The sequence below is a fragment of the Ambystoma mexicanum genome, chromosome 8, assembly GCF_040938575.1.
Source record: "Ambystoma mexicanum isolate Mex_15411 chromosome 8, UKY_AmexF1_1, whole genome shotgun sequence".
Taxonomy (NCBI): domain Eukaryota; kingdom Metazoa; phylum Chordata; class Amphibia; order Caudata; family Ambystomatidae; genus Ambystoma; species Ambystoma mexicanum.
The window spans coordinates 1,175,455,528-1,175,475,425 of NC_090929.1; the positions used below are offsets into that span (position 1 = coordinate 1,175,455,528).

Genomic DNA, 19,898 nt, shown 5'->3' on the forward strand with positions numbered 1-19,898 from the left:
TAACGATCGGCAAGTGGACAGGTTGGACATACATTGTCATTTGTTGTGAGGAGGGTAGCGCCACAGGGAAGCTTTAGGTCGGCTGTTAAAATAATTTCACAGGTTTTGCACCGGAGTTGCACTTTTCTCAAGTGATAAACACCGTTTTACTTGTTCATTCTGCTCTTCAAAGTAATGTACTTCCATGTTTTCTAATAGGCTTTGGGGAATTATCAAGTCAATCAAAAAAAGCTATGCTTCCAAAATCAGTTGATTTGTGTTACATCCAAAGTGGAATGTGTCCCGTTACTTTTTTTCTCGAGAAAATGGTCTAGAAATGTATAGTGCACGCAGGATTGCGACCTTGCACCTGCAGTATTTATTTGACATACCATTTCACCGAGAAAGATCTTAGAACCACAGTGAATAAAAAGCTGACGGGAGCGCGTTCCCACCAACATTTCCTGTGCTGGAAACAAAAGCCTCGGTGGCGTGAATGGCGCGGCAGCGCTGGCTCGCTTAAACGTGCCGTCGTTACCAGATGGAAGCGCGCAGCCTGTTCCGTCCCATTCATCCTCGCTTCACCCTCCACTGCTGCTCATAGCAGCGGCTAATTGTCACATTTGGTAACATAATATGGCAAGGGGCGGAGTCAGGGGGCTCCTCGTAGGACTGGAGAGAAATGTGTTTACCTGTCAGTCGCCTGCGTGAGCATTAAGCGGATCCCGGGGTCGTGTAATCCTGATGGATGGAAAGGAAAAGAGCAGCAGAGAAAGAAGTTGCATCGTTCCGGCCAAGCCTGCCCTGGATGAGCCTGGTTCCGGTTTTCCTCGGGCACCGCTCCAGCTTGGCAGCGTGTTAATCAATGCCTTTATTGATGCCTGCTTAGGCTCAGTTTTCTGTAACCTTATCCGAGTGGCTGGAGGGTCAGAGCCACTATGAAACCGGAGCGCCGTGTAACGCGAGCAGCCGCTAGGTGCTCGTCTCCTGGCTGTTCAGCTCATGGGTGCTGATTCTGCTGCCGCCGCCGCCGCCGCCGCTGCTGCTCGGGCTGGGACTGGGAGGGACGTCAGCTGAGCTCCCCATCACTCGAATGAATGCCATCCAAGTTATCCTTGAACGGTAAGCAGCACCCCGCACGGGGCAGCCCTCACTTTAGGCTCTGGAGCCGGCTCCCTTTCCTGACTGTTACTGGATGCTTTCATTTTGTCTTTTTTACCAAGCCCCCGGCAGAAACCAGAAAAGCTGTGTCGTGGATTTGTGCGATTTTTCTTTGAGAATGGGTCTGGCAACGTTGGTTTTCGGTGGTCTTGGTGCTCGTGCCCACTGGGTGGCCTCTGTCTTTTGGACCCGTGCTGCGCCGCTGTGAATGGAGCCGGGCACTGTGGAGCAGACGAGGGGAGCTTCCAAGGGTTAAGGTGGGTTGTCAGAAGCAGAGACGAGAGGAGGCACTTAGCCTCTATGGGACGCAGGATGGGAGTGCGGCACACTTCTTGCAGGGAGCGGGCTTACCCATCGCCACCTCGCCAAACTGACAGTAATTCAATGATTCTGAATTGATTAGAAAGGCCTGTGAGAATTCGTGGTGGTTTGTGTTGCCGTTGCGCTGCGCCGAGGGTTCCAAGTGTCCAGAGCTTTTGGCAGAGGCTGCCGGGTGGTATTGTGTGTAAAGTTCTCTAAATGCGAGCCAGTGAACGGGGTGTGTGGGATGCTGCGAGGGACACAATTCAGACAGTGACATGAATACGATGTACGGCGCAATGATATATGCAAGATTCGCGGGCGTACTTGGGCTATGCCGTGCTTCTTGCGAGGCGTATGCATGTCAAGACGCAGAACGCAGGGTGGTCGGGCGGGAGAACAGACGGGCGAGTTGACTACACACTGCACAGAGATGCATTTGTAATCCAGCGCTATACCGTTGACTGTCCGCACAGCGGGTCTTCAAAAAGCAAACGAAGACTGAACATGCATCTCATGCCTGCACCAACAAAAAAAAAAAAGATATACATTAAAACACTGCCAAACGTAATAAGCAGCTAATTACACAATATCTACTCGAGCTCCACGACCGCTGGCTCTCTCCCGCTGCATCCCGCTGTCACGGGAATGCAAACCCATCATATGTAGGCGCCCGCGTTTCGGGCATGTTGATCTAGCTAGCTATGTCCTATGCTGACCGGCGATTGCCCTTCCCCCACCTCACAGACGCACACACACGTCTCGCGGGCCGGTCTTAACCCCCGGATCACCACCTCTCCTCCCGTCGCCCAGCAGGGCCCTGACTCCACCTCACAGAGGCTGCTTGGCGGTGACACGTGCTGCCGTTCTCAAGGAGTGATGCCGGCAAACTCTGTGAGGGGAGTCCAGCAGGGAGATACGGCGGGTGGGCGGAGACAGGTTGTTGGTCTGTTGTCGGTTTTCATACTAGCAGTTGCAAGACTGGCCATTCCGACTGCATGCGAGTTAATACTTGTTTTCTCCAAATTCCGACATCGCCCACAACTCCTAAACACATCTCTGTTTTTCCAAGTCATTTGCTTAAGATGAATCTTTTAGAAGGTGCCGTATCACAAGAGAGAGCGCAAAACAACGTGACGCTGGCAGAGCCCCTTGTGTTGGGCTACTGCATGTGCGAGCCATGGGCCCCTGGAGCCACTCTCTTGAATCTGCACATTCAGGTGGAAGCTTTTTGAATCATCCGAGAGTAAAATAACCTATAAGTAACTATTTCTAATGCTCTGCAATACACGCATGTCACTGTAAAGCAGCACATATGGAAACTCTTACAATACGTTGCATCCAGGATGTGCTAAGCTAGGGACCACCTGTCGGAATGCACTTAAAGTTGTGCTGCAGGAAGAACACATCTGTGCTTTGCTACTTTGAAAGTGGAGCACTCGATGTCCACTATTGGCGTTGCCAATGTGCTCTGCCACATCTACGAAATGGCTTGAAAGTGGTTGTAGTGACATTTACTTTTCTGGTGGTGGAGGGAAGAGTACCCAGTGTTAGAAGTGTACCGAAAAAAGTAGTGGAACGGTGGTCTCGGCGGGGGAGAGGTTAGGCTGAAGCATAGTGCACCATGTGATAAGGTGTTGCGGCCGGGGCATTGCAATAGTCTAAGTGGCTAGTAACCAAGACTCCTAGTAGAACTTTACACTTGCACAGGGTCATGAATGATCACATCCTTGGTATAGATTGGTGAATATGGCCGTAAAACGCAGAGGAATGGTAAAGAGAAAAAAATAAAAGCAATGGAACACCGCTCCCGACCGTTCCTGCGCACTTCGATCACTGAGTGTACCAACGTGTATAGTTTTTGGCAGCACACGACTCTCCTAGAGATAGACTTTCTTCCTTGAAAAGATGTTAAACGCATTTTATTTGGGAACGGAGGTGAAATGTCTTACTGGAGACAGACAGAAGGTCTACTTTATCATTCTTGACTTGCCTGTCTTAGTTATTTACTTAGAGTTTGATTTCTTGACACAGTTGACTGTCTGAATGGAGACCTCTTAATCAGACACATTTTAAGTTGGAAAACCAGTGGGCTGGAGTGCTTCTGTTAAATATGTCTGCCTGTGTGGTTATCCCTGCCGGATTTTGATAATGTAAGAACTCAACCCGTCTGTAAGATAGGTCAGCGGGTTGGGCGCTCGCTGCTGTGATCTGAGCGTGACCTGCAGGTCGCAGGTTCCTTTCCCAGCAAGGCCAACTCAGCCTTTCATCCTTTGCAGGTCGATAAATAAGTACCAATTTCGGTTGGGTGATATTGTATGTAAATATGTGCTCTGTAAAGCGCTTTGGATAAGGACGCTATATAAATAACACATCATTATCATTATTAATAAAATGTCCTTGTCCTCTTCGTATAAAGGAACAGTGGCACCCAGCTTCCCATGACCTTTACTGCCCCAACCTGGAAATAACCATTAATGGCAGGTTCCATCTACAGTCATCGTGGTGTCATTTAAATGGATGCCCATGGATACCCCCTGCTTATTTGTTTTTTATAAAGCATACAGAAATGCATAATAAGCACACCACCCACTAATACACACCAACAAGTGGTATCCCTCAGGGTTCACACTTCATCACTGTCCAAATGTTCACATTAATGTGCACTTTGCCTCTATAACTGTTTCTGTTACTAATGAACTTTCTTACACGATCATAACTTACCCCCTGACAGACCATCTTCCACTGAGTAGGCTGTTTTCAATCTATAGGCTCAATTCACGAAATCCATATTTCTAAATTCGGAATCCCCTGAGAATTTAGAATCATGCGGCCAATTATTTCTTTCTAGAGTTCAGCGTCTCTTTTGTCATCAGGGTCTGCAACTTTGGGGGCTCTCCAGGTCTTTAGGGTTCCACATCCCAATAGCCTTACAATGCATAATCATTAGTGAAGAATCATGGGATTTGTAGTCCAACCCATCTGAAAAGCTGCAGGTGCCCCACTGGTTAAGGACACATTAAAACTCCTTGGGGTCAGATTTGGCACACATTTAAAGTTGTTGGGTTGGCTTTGTGTGAACAATGTATTAGGGGCTTTACACTGTTGTCCTAAAGAAAGTGAAACACTTCTTTTATACTGAACATCTGAAGACTGCATGTCCTGTGTTAGATGATGCCTAGATCACGTTAGTCTACTACACTCGAAGAGGGTGTTCAGTGATAGGTACCAGCAACAACAACCCACCTTCTGCGCTACAAACCTGTCCTACCCACATTGTTTAGGCGATAAAAGGTTTCATCCGTAATGCACTTCTCTAAAAATATCAACAATCGAGCATAAGCTCCTAAATAGATTAATGTGATTTAATACACTAGGATTCAAAATCATGTTCAGTGGGCCTCATTACGACCCTGGCGGAAATGGAAAAATGATGGCGGAAATGCAATACCGCCATCGAACACCGCTCGTTGCGATTATGACCCGTCACCGTAAAGTACGATGCCATTAGCGACACCGCAGTGAACGGCAACGCTAACTGCACCAAGTACGCGCACGCGCGCCTTGCAAAACCGGAATCACCGCCATGGCGCAACGGTACGCGAATTCTGACCCTAGCGGACATGTACTGAACGCCATCAAGCACGTCGTAAAGTACCATTCCGCCATGGCGAGAAATACGGCATCGTGAACCAACCGTAAATGGCCCACTGAGTGCCTGTACTCCACTCCCTGGCCACATTGCACAACTCCTGGCAGGCGCAATGTACTCACACTATGCAACCAGTGAAATCTACAATTCACCCATGCATGCCAACGTAGAAATGCATGCAGGGGCTCAAAGCGCCCCGTGAGTGGGCATCCATGTACGGCATGTCACCATAGCCGTACTGATGCAGCACAGGCATGTGAAGGTACAATACATCAAAATGAAAATCAAGAACACATGACACAAAACAACAGTAGTCCCCCATCGCTTGCCACCAGCGCAAGGCAACATCCAAAACAGCATCCTGAGGGGGATTGCACCAGCCCTGTACTCTTGCCAGTAAACAAACCAACCATCAGCAGAAGCATGTACCACACAAGTTGGCAGAGTGACTGAGCAGCCAGGCTCATCCCAAGAGGGGCCGATGGGAGCTGCAGGGCACAGATGGCATGAATACAGAAGCTATTCCAATGGACATGACCCCAGTCCCCCTCCAACAAACGCACGCAAACACAGGCACCTGTGACCAGCCACATTCTGAACATCCCATCATTCCACCAATCGACCTGGCTGACAGGCACCAGTCGGCCAAAAGCCAATCCCCCGCCCCTGAACAGCACATCATGTAAACAGTCACAATGGCAGCCCCTATCCGTGACCATACTGTGCTACGTAGGCAAACGCGGCCAGTACTGTACCACACAACTCAACTCAGAAGGCGGAACACAATGCAGATCATCTCGCAATACATACCGCCACAAATCGAAAATCGCCACATCACCTGCAAAGAATAACGCAACACGACAAATATCGGAATACAATTTAAATGCACATCCAAATGACAAAGGCCCCACAGCAATTTGCAAAATAACACCAAAACATCCATCATCACCGAGGGCTGCATCTGCAATAATTGACCAGCTTCCACTTGTGTGACGCCCTGTACCATCATGGCACACAGGGCCTACATCAACGTTCCAAAAGGCAACATGGAAGCGGCAAGAACCGCAGGTCCGTCCCATGAGGCAGGCACTAGTCGAGCTGAAAGGCCGAAATGTTGCACCTAGCCACCAGTACAGCGTAAGGGCATGTGGCCCATTGGCGATCGTCCCATAAGATCGAAATGGTGCTCCACTGATTCACCCGAAGCTGCAGGTGTCGAGAGTAAAACCCATCTGGAGGAGTGGCGTAGAGATGGCATCTGCAATAGGGCAGGAGATACCTGTCACCCAAATGAAACACAAATTAACCGATTGCATTACGGGACTCATGATGCATTACAATCTTCATTCAACACACCAAATCCACACCCATATGCATGCTAGCCCACTCCAAAGGAATATACACACCCCTAAATCAGTATCGATTCATAACGAAATCAATCGAGGTAAATACACCATTGGCAACGTCGGTTACTGTGCATGCGTCCGTCAAGATAGAACCCATGACATGGGATTAGTAACGTGCCTAGACACAAGTGTATGAAGGCGCGTCGAGACAGGGAGGATCCGACAAGGGCAGATAGACGTAAGTCCCACTATGGCAGCCTTGCATCACATAGCGCAGGGGAAGGGGAGTGATTCAAAAAACCCATGTACATGGCAGACCCTAAACGGAATCATCTGTCCATGCATCCATTCATCATTCCCTCATCCCGCAATGAAAACGCATGAATATTCACTCACATAATATGTGAAACTTCCATCGCGTCTGTGCGTAATGCAGTCTGCAAAAACCACTGTGCTCCTGGCCGGATCTGTAGTGTTGTGAAGCAAGATGGATTTGGGAACGTCCTGCCTTATCGTCCACTACGCTATTGCGCATCCCATTCAATTCATATCATTCATTGCTTGCTCGTTATGGGCCATGTCCCAAGGACATTCTACAATAGAACGTTACATTTCCAGCCAGACCTGTGGGCGTATCCTCGCCGCTACTTCAAAACCAAAAATGCTGGCCTTCGAATTCCTCACTTGCAACATTACGTCGAAAAGGCTTCTGTGAACGCTTGCATTCACAATTACATCAATGTAGTGCGGCTGTGTGTCATAATGCTAACTGGCTGCAATCACAAATGGGACGCCACGCCCGTCGGTGAAGTACGTTACTGTGCTGCATGAGGGTCGGCCATCGATCGAGCCCTACATACCACTGACTCTTCACAGGTATGTAAGCGGCTGCAATCATAGCATGTGTAACAATGGGAGCATAGCATGAAAATCAGTCAAAGTACATCACACTGCCATCGGGATTTGATACATGATTCCAATCCCAAGATGCCATGCGGCCAAATGCAGCCTTACGTGCGGGACGTGCTCGGCCAGAAGGGATTGCATCTGCCACAGATTCATTCAATCAGCACAGGTGGAGGCCATACAGGCCGACAGCACATATATAGCAGACCCAAACCCCTCCCACAACCACTCCCACTCCAAAATGCTACCGGCAGGACTAGCGATGTTGGGCCTGGGGGACCAGATAGCACTGCAAGTGCTACAACTACAAGAAGACGACGAACAACAACAGGTACAACAACCGGGCGCACAGGGGAGACGGAGGAGAAGGAGGAGGAGGAGGGCAAGGCAGGGTCAGCAAGGCCCACAAGCACTGCCACTACCACCACGCAGGCGGCCCGCAATCCCACGCCTCCGAGCTGATCCGTTCAACCTCACTGCTGAGCAGATCCACACCCTCTACCGTTTGGACCGGGACACCATAATCGCCATTGTGGACATGACACATGCTGACCTCGTGAGCATGATAGATAGCCCAACCGCCATCCCACCCCTACTGAAGGTGGTGTCTGTACTCCACTTCCTGGCCACAGGCACCTACCAGCACACAGTGGGACAGTTGCATGGCATTTCACAGCCACTGTTCTCACGGACACTCTTCCAAGTGCACGATGCCCTCCTGAAGCACGCCGACGACCACATCACACTACCACGCACGTACCAGGAGATTACCAACGCAAAAGTGGGATTCCATGCACTTGGCGGCATCCCGGGTTGCATTGGTGCCATCGACTGCACCCATGTTGAATTGGTTGTCCCACATGCCATGGAGGTCCAGTACCGCAACCGGAAACAATTTCATTCAATCAATGTGCAAATGGTGTGTGACTCCAACAAGATCTTTACGCATTGTTGTGCCAGATTTCCAGGATCTACCCATGATTCTATGGTCCTGAGGAACACAAGAATACCACGCTACATGGAGCGACACGCAGGGCACAGATCCTGGCTACTCGGTGAGTCTCATTCCATGCATGACATCGTGGCCCATTTGATGCGTCAATGACCTTGCAGGAGGGGGGGGGGCTACTTAGCACTATCATTCCACTGACACCCTTTATTCGTCTCATACAGGTGATGCCGGGTATCCACTGAAGAGATGGCTCCTTACACCAATCCGGAACCCACAGAACGAGCATGAGGAGGACTACAACCATGCCCACTCACGTACCCGTGTGGTCATTGAACAGGCATTCGGCAGCCTCAGCAGGTCTGGCGGGGCACTCATGTACAGCCATGAGAAGGTTTCTAAGATGGTCATGGCATGTGTCATGCTGCACAACATGTGCATACGTAGGAATGTGCCCATGCCCCCTGACGCTGTACTGCATGCACCTGAAGATGATGATGATGATGAGGGTGGGGATGTGGAGGCACCTCAAGGAGTCCATGAGGCACAGGATGCACGTGCAATCCGACAGAGCATCATAGATGCATGCTTCTAGCAACCACGCATGGTGCCCATTACACGGAAAGGGGACCTGTGGCACTGTGTGTGTGTAGTACAGGCACATTGTGGACTGTACGCCTATGAAGGCCTCGTACGCAAATATCAATGTCCACACATGTCATTGGATGATAATGAGGTGCTGTATTGTTAATGTGATTTGATTTATACACCCTATGGACCCGCCACCCAGTGAAGCCCAACACACCCCCTCCACCCTACTACCTCCCCCCCCAACACCAGTGTCCAAATATGCATGCTGTCCGTGGGTAGACGCTATTGCAAGCCCCCTCTACGGGTATCAGGGGCACCCCTGCCCGTGGAGCGCAGGTTCCTGCCAGATCTGCGTTGGGGGCTGCCCTGGACGGAACTTGCCACGGATGATGTCTCTGCCTGCTCGCGTCCATGCATGTCTCTGAGGGTTTGTGAGAGCTCCGAGAGCACACGGCGCACAGCAGCAAGTTCAGCACAAACGTCTTTGGACGTCGCATGCAGTTCCCCCCTCAGGCTCTCGGTGCTTTTCTCCATTTGTGCTCTCAGGCTCTCGGTGCTTCTCTCCATTTCTCCCCTGAGGCTCTCACTACTTTTCTCTATTTGTGCCCTGAGTGTCTCGGTGGATGTTTCCATGGCTGCCCTGGAACCCCCGCATTCATTTGCATGGTCCTTGAGTAGCGTGGACACTTCCTGCTGTTGCTCGATCAGCAGGTCGAGGGACTGTTGCCTCTGCTGGGCCATGGACATTTGCGGTGGTGTGACAGGGGGGCTGCTCAACACATGTTGCCTTGGCACAGGACTTGTGGGGGTTGGCCAGTCGTCGTCTTCAGGGTGCCCCTGCGTGGTTTCGTCATGGTGTAGGGGATGGAACATGCAGGGGGATTGGGAAAGGTCATGGATGGTACCTACGTCGCCAGCACTGTTTTCCGTGTCGGAGCATGCTGGCATGACAGCTGTGTCACCTATGGTGCTGCTACCACCAGAGGCAGTGCCATCAGATACGTTCTTTGGGGGGACCTGTGGTGCTGGGGTTGTGGACTTGCTGGCTGCTGGGGTGCCTGTTGCAGTCCCCTCCAGTGTGCTGCCACTTGATTCCTGCTGCTGCCGTGTCTTGATCCTTGCACCTGAGGTGGAGGCTCTTGGGACGTTGGTCCTGGCCCTCTTTGCAGGCGTGCTGGTAGGGGTGTCCTGCAGCTCGTCGTTGGTATCGGACCCTGTGGTGGAGTAAAGAGGGGCGAGCGTTAGTTATGGGTCTGTCGGATTTGGAATGGCAACGTATCAAATGCATTGGGGTGGTACATGAGGCTGATTTGGGACTGGGCCTTGGAGGTGGTCTCATTTTCGTGTGGATTGAGGATGCATTCATTTGGCTGCCTGCAGTTAGGGGGTGCATGCTGCACATGTAGGGGTTGTTTATGGCATCTTGATTGATTTGTTTATTCATTCTGACTTTTAGAGGGCGCTGTCAGGGCAAAGTATGTATTGCACTATGGGGTCACATGGTACTGCACATGTTCGTGTTTTGTGGATTTCGCATTGTTTCTCTTGGCCAACCTACCTGATTCTCCGGATGTCGGCACTCCTTTCTCCATCCCTCCGACTCCCTCTATGCTCTCCATTCCTATGGTGGAGGCGCAGATATCCTCCCAGGGGGTCAACTTGATGGGCGACTCTGAACCCCCCCCGGTAGCTGTGGCGATGTTCCTGTTCGCAGAAAGTATGCTGCGTACGCGGATCCGCAGGTCGTCCCACCGCTTGCGACATTGCTGTGGCGTGCGGGGTGTTGTCCCCACCGCACTTACGCGCTGTGCCACCAGGGCCCATATGGCCTTCTTGTTGGCAAGGGCCGTCCTGGTCATTTGACTGGAGAAGACGACGGCGGCATTTTCCTGGAGGGTCTCGGTGAGCACGGTCAGTTCCTCTCGGGAGAAGTGTACCTGCCGCTTGCGATCACACGCTTTCTTGGCTACCTTTCCCATATTTATTTTTTTAACTGGGGTTGCTAACGGGTTGGGATGTGTGTCAGGGTCGGATTTTTAATGGTTGTGTTGGGATTCGGATTTTATAGTTGTGCGGCGTGCTGTTTCCCGTTCCGGCCACATGCTTTTACTTCCGTTTCCGTATATTTACGGTGCCCGTAATTTGCGGTGCCCGCTCGTTACGGTGACCGCTCATTACGGTGACCGCTAAGATGGGTGGCAGTATTGCACCTGGTGCAGCGTACGGCGGCGGTAAGGGCCGTTTTGGGGTCATTTCCGCCATCGCAGCCTTTCGGATTCCGCCATGGCGTAATGCTCGTGCCCGATGGGTCGTAATTAGCCGCACTTTGCTCCTTCGTGCAATGGCGGAAACGCTATTTACGCTGTTGCGGTCCGGTCAGTCACTTTCCGCCAGGGTCGTAATGAGGCCCAGTGAGTTTAGCAAAAAAATTAAACAATGGACATTTCCCTTTTAAATCCAACCATTGTATTAAAAACAAACTTCACCTCTAAAAGGAAAAAAATATGAGATTTAAAAAAGAAAAAAAAATGAAAAAGTAAGTGACAGCAAAGGATAGGATGAAACAAGAAAACAAATAGTAAATTCGTCAAAAAAGGAGGCTGTCAAGCGAGGGATATTGCATGCAATTAATCAAACTGACAAATATGTCATTTTGATATGGAATAGAATAGGCAATCACATGGCTCCATAATTAATAATTCGGCACACATAGGGCCTCATTACACGGTAGGCGGTGAACCAAGGTGCTAATAGCACCTTGGTCCAAGCCGGTAAATTACCGGCACCGCCTTGGTGGAAAGGGGAATTACCGCCCTATTCCAAGGTTGGTGGGGCGGTAATTCCTCCTTCCCCCATTGCCCTTCCCCATTCCCATTTTTGCCCCATAGGGCATAATGGGAATGGGGAAGGTGCTAATTATGGCACCGCAAATTTGCGGTGCCGTAATTAGCACCAAGGTCCCTTAGCGGGTTGGTTTTTAACACCAGCAAAAAGCAGGCGTTAAATTCTCCAACCCGCTATGGGACCTCGTAGTAATGCGGTAAGGGTTAACGGTCACCGGTACCATTACCGGTGACCGTTAACCCTTACCGCCTACCGTGTAATGAGGCCCATAGTCTTGCTGTGCCATACTTGCGAGTGCCTTTTCTATAAAGTAATAATCACTTAACTGAAATGGAATTTAACCCCCTTAGTGTTATATCACGCGAGCTCCCTGGCATGACAAGAAAGGCGGCTTCTATCTGTTATTGTCTTGGGATGCACAGTGAACTCGGCTTTTCACCACGTGGGATTTGTACACACAATGACTATTGCTGTATTTACGATTGTGTCATTCAGCAAAAGTGTTGTAGTTGTGGAGAATGAGGGGCATTTGTGTGCACCTGTCTTGTCATTTCATTGTGATCTGTGTGAGTACTCTGATTGGCATCACTTTATATGTCTGTCTCTCTGTGTGGTTTGTATGGTTTGTAAGGCACAATGGCAACGGTTATCAAAAGTTTATTCTAAATGGAATACATTGCATACTACTGAGAAACACATTCACAACAGAGAACATCTTAACTTTGTTACTGCCTATTGGCAATGTTATGTTATAACGTAGTTTTACTCATGTGTTGGAACAACACACCCCACACACACCAATGGTAATGATGAGGCCCTCTTGTGGATTCCAACAGTTGAAGTGAGGTTGAGTTTCACTAGTGATGACCATGTACGAGGGTAATGCCACCAAAAGTAAAACCAAAGAAGTAGTAATCCAGGAAATGGAGCATACACCAAGCAAGAATTAACAAAAGTGTATTGGATCCAAATAGCTGGGAAGCACAGTTCAGGCAGCCCAGTGGAACTGAAATGAATGCCAATGGAACTTTCCCCTTCCACATAAAGCAGTCCCTTGTGCAGCCCCTCCCTAAGAAACCCTCTGATGATCCTTCCTCTGTGGCAAAGTTTCACCCAATCTCTATCACTCATTTCATGGGCAAACTCTTGGAAAAGATAGCCATCTCCCAGCTTACTCTCCATACTGAATCTCTTAGCTGTCTCCATGACCACCAGTCTGGCTTTAGAGCAGCCTGAAGCACGGAAACTGCTCTCCTGTGAAGACTTGCTCTATAATATCGACTCTAGCCTTCCTTCTGTCCTCATCCTCCTTGATCTATCCTCCGCTTTCGGCACGGTCAACCACGCCATCCTGATCAATCGTCTCTGTGACAACCTGGGCATCACGGGTCAGGCCCTAGTCTGGCTGACTTCCTTCCTCTCCGATCGACCCTCCCAGGTCCCATTGGGGTGCTTTCTCACCACCACCTCTCTCTCCACATGTGGTATTCCCCAGGGATCTAACCTTTCACCCTGGCCCTTCAACCTTTGCTTTGCACCTCTGGCCCACCTCATCTCTACCTTCTTTCCTAACCTTCAGTGTTATGCAGATGACAGTCAGCTCTCCTTCAGGCTGCCCTCAGCCGCCTCGCCTCTCTCGCTCATTCCGGACTGTCTAGCTGCGATTGAGGAATGGTGTGCCTCCAACGATGTCTGCCTTAATGCCAATAAGACTGAGATCCTTCTCATTGGGACCCCTGCTCCCACTTTCCCTCTTTGACTCTGGCCGCTCTTCTTGGGACCTCTACTTGCACCTTCCCGCGAGGCAAAAAACCTTGGTGTCATCTGTGACTCCACCCTCTCGTTCTCTCCTCACATCACGGATATCTCTAAGAAGTCTGACTACCAGCTGCACCTCCTTCGAGGTATTTTTCCTTTTCTCACTTTCCCCTAGAAGTTCACTGTCCCCAGAGCCCTGGTTCTTTCTAGGCTGAACTACTGCAGCAGCCTCTTTCTAAATCTGCCTTCCTTTACTCTTCGCCCATTGCAACTAATCCAGAACATGACTGCAGGAATTGTCCTTGGCCCCAAGCCCAGAGATCATATCTCTCCAGCCCTGAATCTCTCCACTGGCTCTCAGTGGCTCCAATGATCAAAGTAAAGACCCTCTGCATTGTCCCCAGGGCTTTCTGGGGCCGGGGACCACTCTACATCCAACTCTCTTCCTATGCATTTTCCTTCCTGAGCCCTCTGCTCATCCACCTCCAACTCTCTGAGGGTCAGATGCTTCCCCAGGCAGAGAGTGGGGGATAGATATCTGTCCTCGAATGGGGCCTCCCTCTGGAACAGTCTCCCTGCCTCTCTCAAACTTGAGCAAGAACACCTAAGGTTCCAGAAGCAACTCAAGACCCTCCTTTTCGCTTCTGCTTCCTCTCCCTCTCTCCCCTGCTGATGTACCTGTCTGCTGTACTAACTTGTTACCTGCCCACCCTCTGAACTTTAATGGGTGCCAGACTACTCACGACTAGTAGCCCCCTCCACTGCTTCAGGGGCTCCCACACACTTAGGGACTGTATCTGCAACCCTACAGTCCCCTGCCTCCATGCACTTGATTGAGCCGGCCGCCCTGGCAACACTTACTTGAGCTCACCTATTGTACGCTCCCCCCTGCTTCCACCTGGCACTTCTCCTCTCCCTTCCCCCTCGCAATCGCACAATCTGAATGACACAAGGGCTAGTAAGATTGTTTGTTCTGTCCTCCCTTTGTATGACCTTCCTGGTCTTGTCAAGCCTAGAAACACTTGTGTACTGGCGTGTTATAAATAACTAAGCATAGCATAATGAAATGAGCCGTCAACACCACCCACTATGACAAAACATTTGATGTCCAAATTACAGAATTGTCATACAACATTTTAGTTAGATTTTCAGGGCAAGTCACAGGAGCTGATTGGTGGAACTACACTAGTTCCATATGTGCATGTATAGGTTAAGTGACTCTGATTGGGTAGAATCTTTTTTGAAACAAAATCACATTAACACCCCTTGCGGCATCACACACCCTTAATTATGTGATTCTGCTGATCAGTCAAACACACTTGTTTGCCATTGGTTGGCAATGCCCAGTGTATAAATGAAAAATGATAAATGAAAAAACGACTGCATACTTATTGGACATACCATCTTGAAATGGCAAGGGGCGAGACATTCACACCAAGTCTGACCAATGTTGTGCCCTGCAGACATCAGCAAGGACACTGTACAATGTTGCACCCTAGTGACACAGAAACCTCTCCCCGCTGATTAGCTCCCTGTCATGTGCCCTATAAGCCATACCCCAATGCTCTGACCCCCCAGTTCCCTTCTCACACATTGCTTCCAAGTGTATTCTTAAAAAAACAATACCACACTGTGACTGGATTTAATTAACTGTGGTTGATTTATATTTCTATGCCAATTCTCTCATGAACCCATTTGCCTGGCTCATTGGCCTCAAAAGTATCTCTTGGCACAACTTTGCTGGGACTGCGTTCTTCTGGGAAACTTCAGCCATGCAACATTTCTGCACACTGTTTATGCAGACTGTTCCAAACTACATATTGACCTGCATCTCTTTAATTATGCACTGTCTATGACAAATGTTTTCCTAGCAAGGGCCTTCAAGAAAATGAGATGGCCTCACTACTGTTCACATATTCCCCAAAAGCTCCCCTGAGTCAAATTGAACCCCCATTGAAATTCAACAACCCGCTGCTTGCATTATACAACTACCCCATTACTGCACCCAAATTACCTACCCCTTGCAGCATACACCTGTGGGACTTCTCACACTGTGTTCAATGATGTCCCAGACTCCCAATGTCGCCCACCACATTGCACAACTGGTACGTCTGCCCCCTTGGCAGCATTTACCTGGACCTTTAGAACATTCCCTCCTTCGATTGATCTATCAATAGACACAACCTTTGGTATCCATATCCTTATTACCCTGCCTATGCTCCCCCTTTGTGCCTTGTTCTCCTCTGGGGAGTAATCCAAAACCAAACATGCCTTTCCGTCTGCTGAGCAATCTGCCCAAAATGCATCATAGGTATCTTTATCCAGGGGTGGCATTGTAAATACCCCCCTCCATTGTTTCCCTTACTCATTTGTAATCCTTATTGACATGCACCCAAGGTAACGAGTACAAAAACGAGGATTGGTACAGCTATATTAAAAATGTTCCCCTACTACATGGGGACCAGGGCGGATATACATTTGAGCCAGTTGCCAGATGTTGCTGGTTTTGTTTCTTTTGTCATACTCTCATGGAGTGTGTGCAGCTCTTCAATAGGCTCCACCAACCTACTGTTGGCTGCATTGTTTTTAAGCGTGAAAGTGCAGCAGCTGTTGCCGATCTTTAAGCAGCCACTACCTTCCATTGCTGTTAACAAATACAAAATGTACCGGTTCTGAAGCGCAACCAGTCTTACTGCCCTTAACTCCTCTCCCACAGCATTCAAGCCCATTTCCGTTGAATTCACCAACTCTAATACTTTATAGCAGCTGATCAGCACACACTTGCCATTCACCACTGCCTGGATACCTGGAAGGAATAATGATACAAAAAAGGTAGACTCCTTGCTAAATAAACAACACTCAAGTGGAATAGCAGCCAGTCTGTCAAATGAATTCTGGGACCAGTAATTTCTGTCCCTGTAAATTCTCTCCAAGTTCAAGACTCAGGCTTGTCGTGTGTGCATCCACCCCCACTCAAAGCTTTATTAGTGTTTAAATCGTTATTCAATAGTGCAGGCTGGCCAGTAAACAGAACAAGTTCTGAACAGGGCACCGCCAATGCAGGGCTATGCAGAGTCCCTAGGAAGCAAGTGCCTCCCCAGTTGGGAGGATACAGGACATATGCATAGGTCCCACATGGCCACCACATATCTATAATACCTGCAGTCCTGCTCCTCAGCAAAATACATAAATAGGTTCCTAGCAACCTATGTTAAATACTAAGAAATGTTTCCCATATTTCACCAATGCTGTGCATCTTAATGTTACAGTCAACGGACTAAAGATCACATTTAATGGAGAACAAGAACACCATTAGCCTTGACAAATTGTTCAACCAGTGTGTTACCAAAAGCAAAAGATTGTTTTATTCTTAATGCATGAATAATATTGAAATTCTCTCAAATCAAAAGAACATCAAAAGAAAGATGTGTACATGACATGCAGTGAATGAAAAATGGTACAAAAATACATTAAAAAATACATTCATAATGAAATACATTTCAAGAAATAAATTTTCAATGCTGGAGTCAAGGTCTCTAATTAAATTGCCATTTCTGAATAAATCAGGGAAGAACAGTTCTGCCCAACTGTACTTTATAGCTTTTAGGAACCAAAGTCTCCTTCAGCAAGAATTTTCGGCATGGCATTAGTTGATGCATTGCTGACTTCTTCAAGACAACATAAACAATGTGGACCCTGCATAATAAACACAACATAAATAAATTATATATTTAATTGAACTATTTCCATTAGCTACATACATCAGATAATGAAAACATGTGTGGATGATTGTGAAACTAACCTTATAAATGGGTATGCTTCTGCAACATTCCTTTTCTTCCACGTTCTACTTGTCTGTGGTGGTAGAAGCTGTTCTACATATGTCCTCTGCTAGTCTGTGTTTCAGTCAAATTCTGAAACCATAATATGTGTGGGGTGTCAGCACTTCTGATCTAAAAAAATGGTACATTTAAGCCATAATAATTGATGCTAAATAAATAATGAAAAGCAGTGGGATGTCTTCCCTCTATTATCCACAATTAAATTGTAGATTCAGTCTGTTGGTGTCCACGCTATATATTATGGCTGCCCTAATGGTTTTCTACCATATGATTCCATGATGGCGGGTGGGCTCGTTGCTAATGTACGCTAGAACAAAGAGATTGAAAAACGGACTGGTGATATTAGACACTGTCCTACCAATGGGCTAGTGAGCCGTTGACATGCTGAACAACCTAAATTGTGTAGCTCATAGGGTTTGCCTGCCTTTTATATTTAGAGAAAATGGCACCACCTGTGCCTTGGCTGGGCTTCCAAATAACTCTAGGGGTGCGCCAACACAGCTGTTGTATTTTAATGATTCCCTATTGGATGTGGTATCTAACATGCAAAAGGAACACGTAGAAGTGAAAATTGAACAAGGTGCCTAACTTTGCTCAAAACATGAGTTCTGATCAAACTGCATGTATCGCCCATGTCCCACCCAATCCTATTTGGCGGCTAAACTCACCAGCGATGAGATACTCATCACTTTTTGTGCAACCCGTGTTGGTCCCCAAATATGTCAAGCCGGTGGATCTAAAACACAAAGAAAAGCGTGTGAGTTCCCTTATGTGCAAAGGTTGTTTTCTCATCAGTCCACGTGAGAGTGTGAACATGCTTGTTGCAAATTATGTGACAACCTTCTTTCATCTTTTTCACAAAAACAAATGTGAAATTAAGGTCCGATAATCAGTTAAAAATCACATTTGTTAAACATTTTTCATACTTAAAATCTGCAAATCACAAACTCACAAACATCAACATCATAACGTGCAAAGTGCAAAAGTGCTATTAATCACAATGTCCCTGTGTGTGAACAATGGAACTTCAGGTATTCACAAACTGGCTGGCATACGCTGATGACTTGGTGTTGTTGGATTAGACCCCCGCTGGTTTACAGCAAATGTTATCAGCCCTTGCTGAATATTCTCGCGAGAATGGCCTCACCATTAACACTGGTAAAAGTAAAACCATGACCTTCTCTGCGAAAAAAGCGAATCCTGTAATAAGATCTGGAGTATGAATGGTGAGAAATTATAAAAGTGCAGCAATATACCTATCTAGGCATGACAATCAACAAAAAACTAAGATGGGAATATCAGTGGCAAAGCATTCAAAGGAAATATAGCAGCTCAGCAAGTGCAATAAGTACCTTTATTGATAAAAACAATGCATACTCTATTAGTACTGTCCTCCTGAGATGCTGATGTATGCTGCTGAAGTTTGTGGACATAAATATGTTAACAAGATTACGTTTTTCGAAGCGAGAATATTGCGTAAACTCTTGAGGCTACCTAAATGTATTTCTAAAGAATATTTTTATTTAGAATTCAACGTGAAAGGCGTTGAACATGAACTCATTAGAAGACAAGTTATGTGCCATTTCAATCTCAACAATTTAGCAAATGACACTATTGTGGTTCCCTTTATTGCAGCATGTACGCAGGTAGAAACATGTAGGGACATAGGGATCTTGTGTAAAATATCAACTGTTTATGAGTTATGGTGGGACCGGTATGTTCGATATACTATGCTATTTGGTGCCTCTATCTTTAAAGGCTGGTTAAACAAGAATGTATCAGCATTAGGTAATGAATGCTGTGTCATTGAATTGGCAACCAAATCTCATAGTGGTCCCTTCCTTTTCTATCTGCAGGAACGTATCTCAATCCCACTCTATATTAACTCCTACCCTAGTCCTCAATTGGTCCACAGCTATTTGCTGATGAAGTTCAACAATAGTGAAGCATTGGATACCAAAAGTGGGCAGTTAGCTTTGTCTCAATCAATGTGTATGTCCTACCTATGTGGTAATGAAATAGTGGAAATATTAGAACATTTGATGATTCAATGTGAGTGCCTAATGGAACTGCGAAATAAGTATCTAAAATCATATGATAATAAGATGGGCACTAATAATCTTTCCAGAATATGGCAAATCTTTATGAATGGCAATGATTATAACTTAATTTTCTTCATGGTACGATTTTATGTGCATTTAGTCGAGATTTTAAAAATTGTCTATTATTAGAAATGTAGTTGTTACTCCGGTTTTGACAGTTTTTCCTTTTGATTACTTGCCATAATTGTACCATAGCATTATGTTATGAGCGATTAATTGTGTATTATCTAATAACAGAAATGAACATGGAAGAAATTCATGAATGACATGGCTTAATCCACACCACACTATGTAATATGGTTTTAGCTTACCAAGGTATTGTAATGTAATTTGGATCAATGTTGTCTATGTATGTTTTTAAATGTTGTATATAGAAAGCCTATTTGGCTATTAAGTATATTAATAAAAACCAAACAATGGAACCTAATGTGAAAATGCTGCGATAATCAGCTAGTCAATCGAGTACAT

The 19,898-nt window shown here is 47.3% G+C and overlaps 1 protein-coding gene across 4 annotated transcripts in view; it reads left to right on the forward strand.

Annotated features, from left to right (window-relative positions):
* Positions 1 to 454: 454 nt before the first annotated feature.
* Positions 455 to 19,898, forward strand: part of PCDH15 (protocadherin related 15) — a 3,978,145-nt gene continuing 3,958,701 nt past the window's right edge. For 3 of the 4 annotated variants that reach the window (XM_069611238.1, XM_069611242.1, XM_069611241.1), the window contains exon 1: positions 455 to 1,101. The gene's annotated coding sequence lies outside the window, so the exon portion shown is untranslated. Of the gene's footprint in view, positions 1,102 to 1,155; positions 1,398 to 19,898 lie in introns of those variants that run through there. The other variant, XM_069611239.1, reaches the window with a different exon arrangement.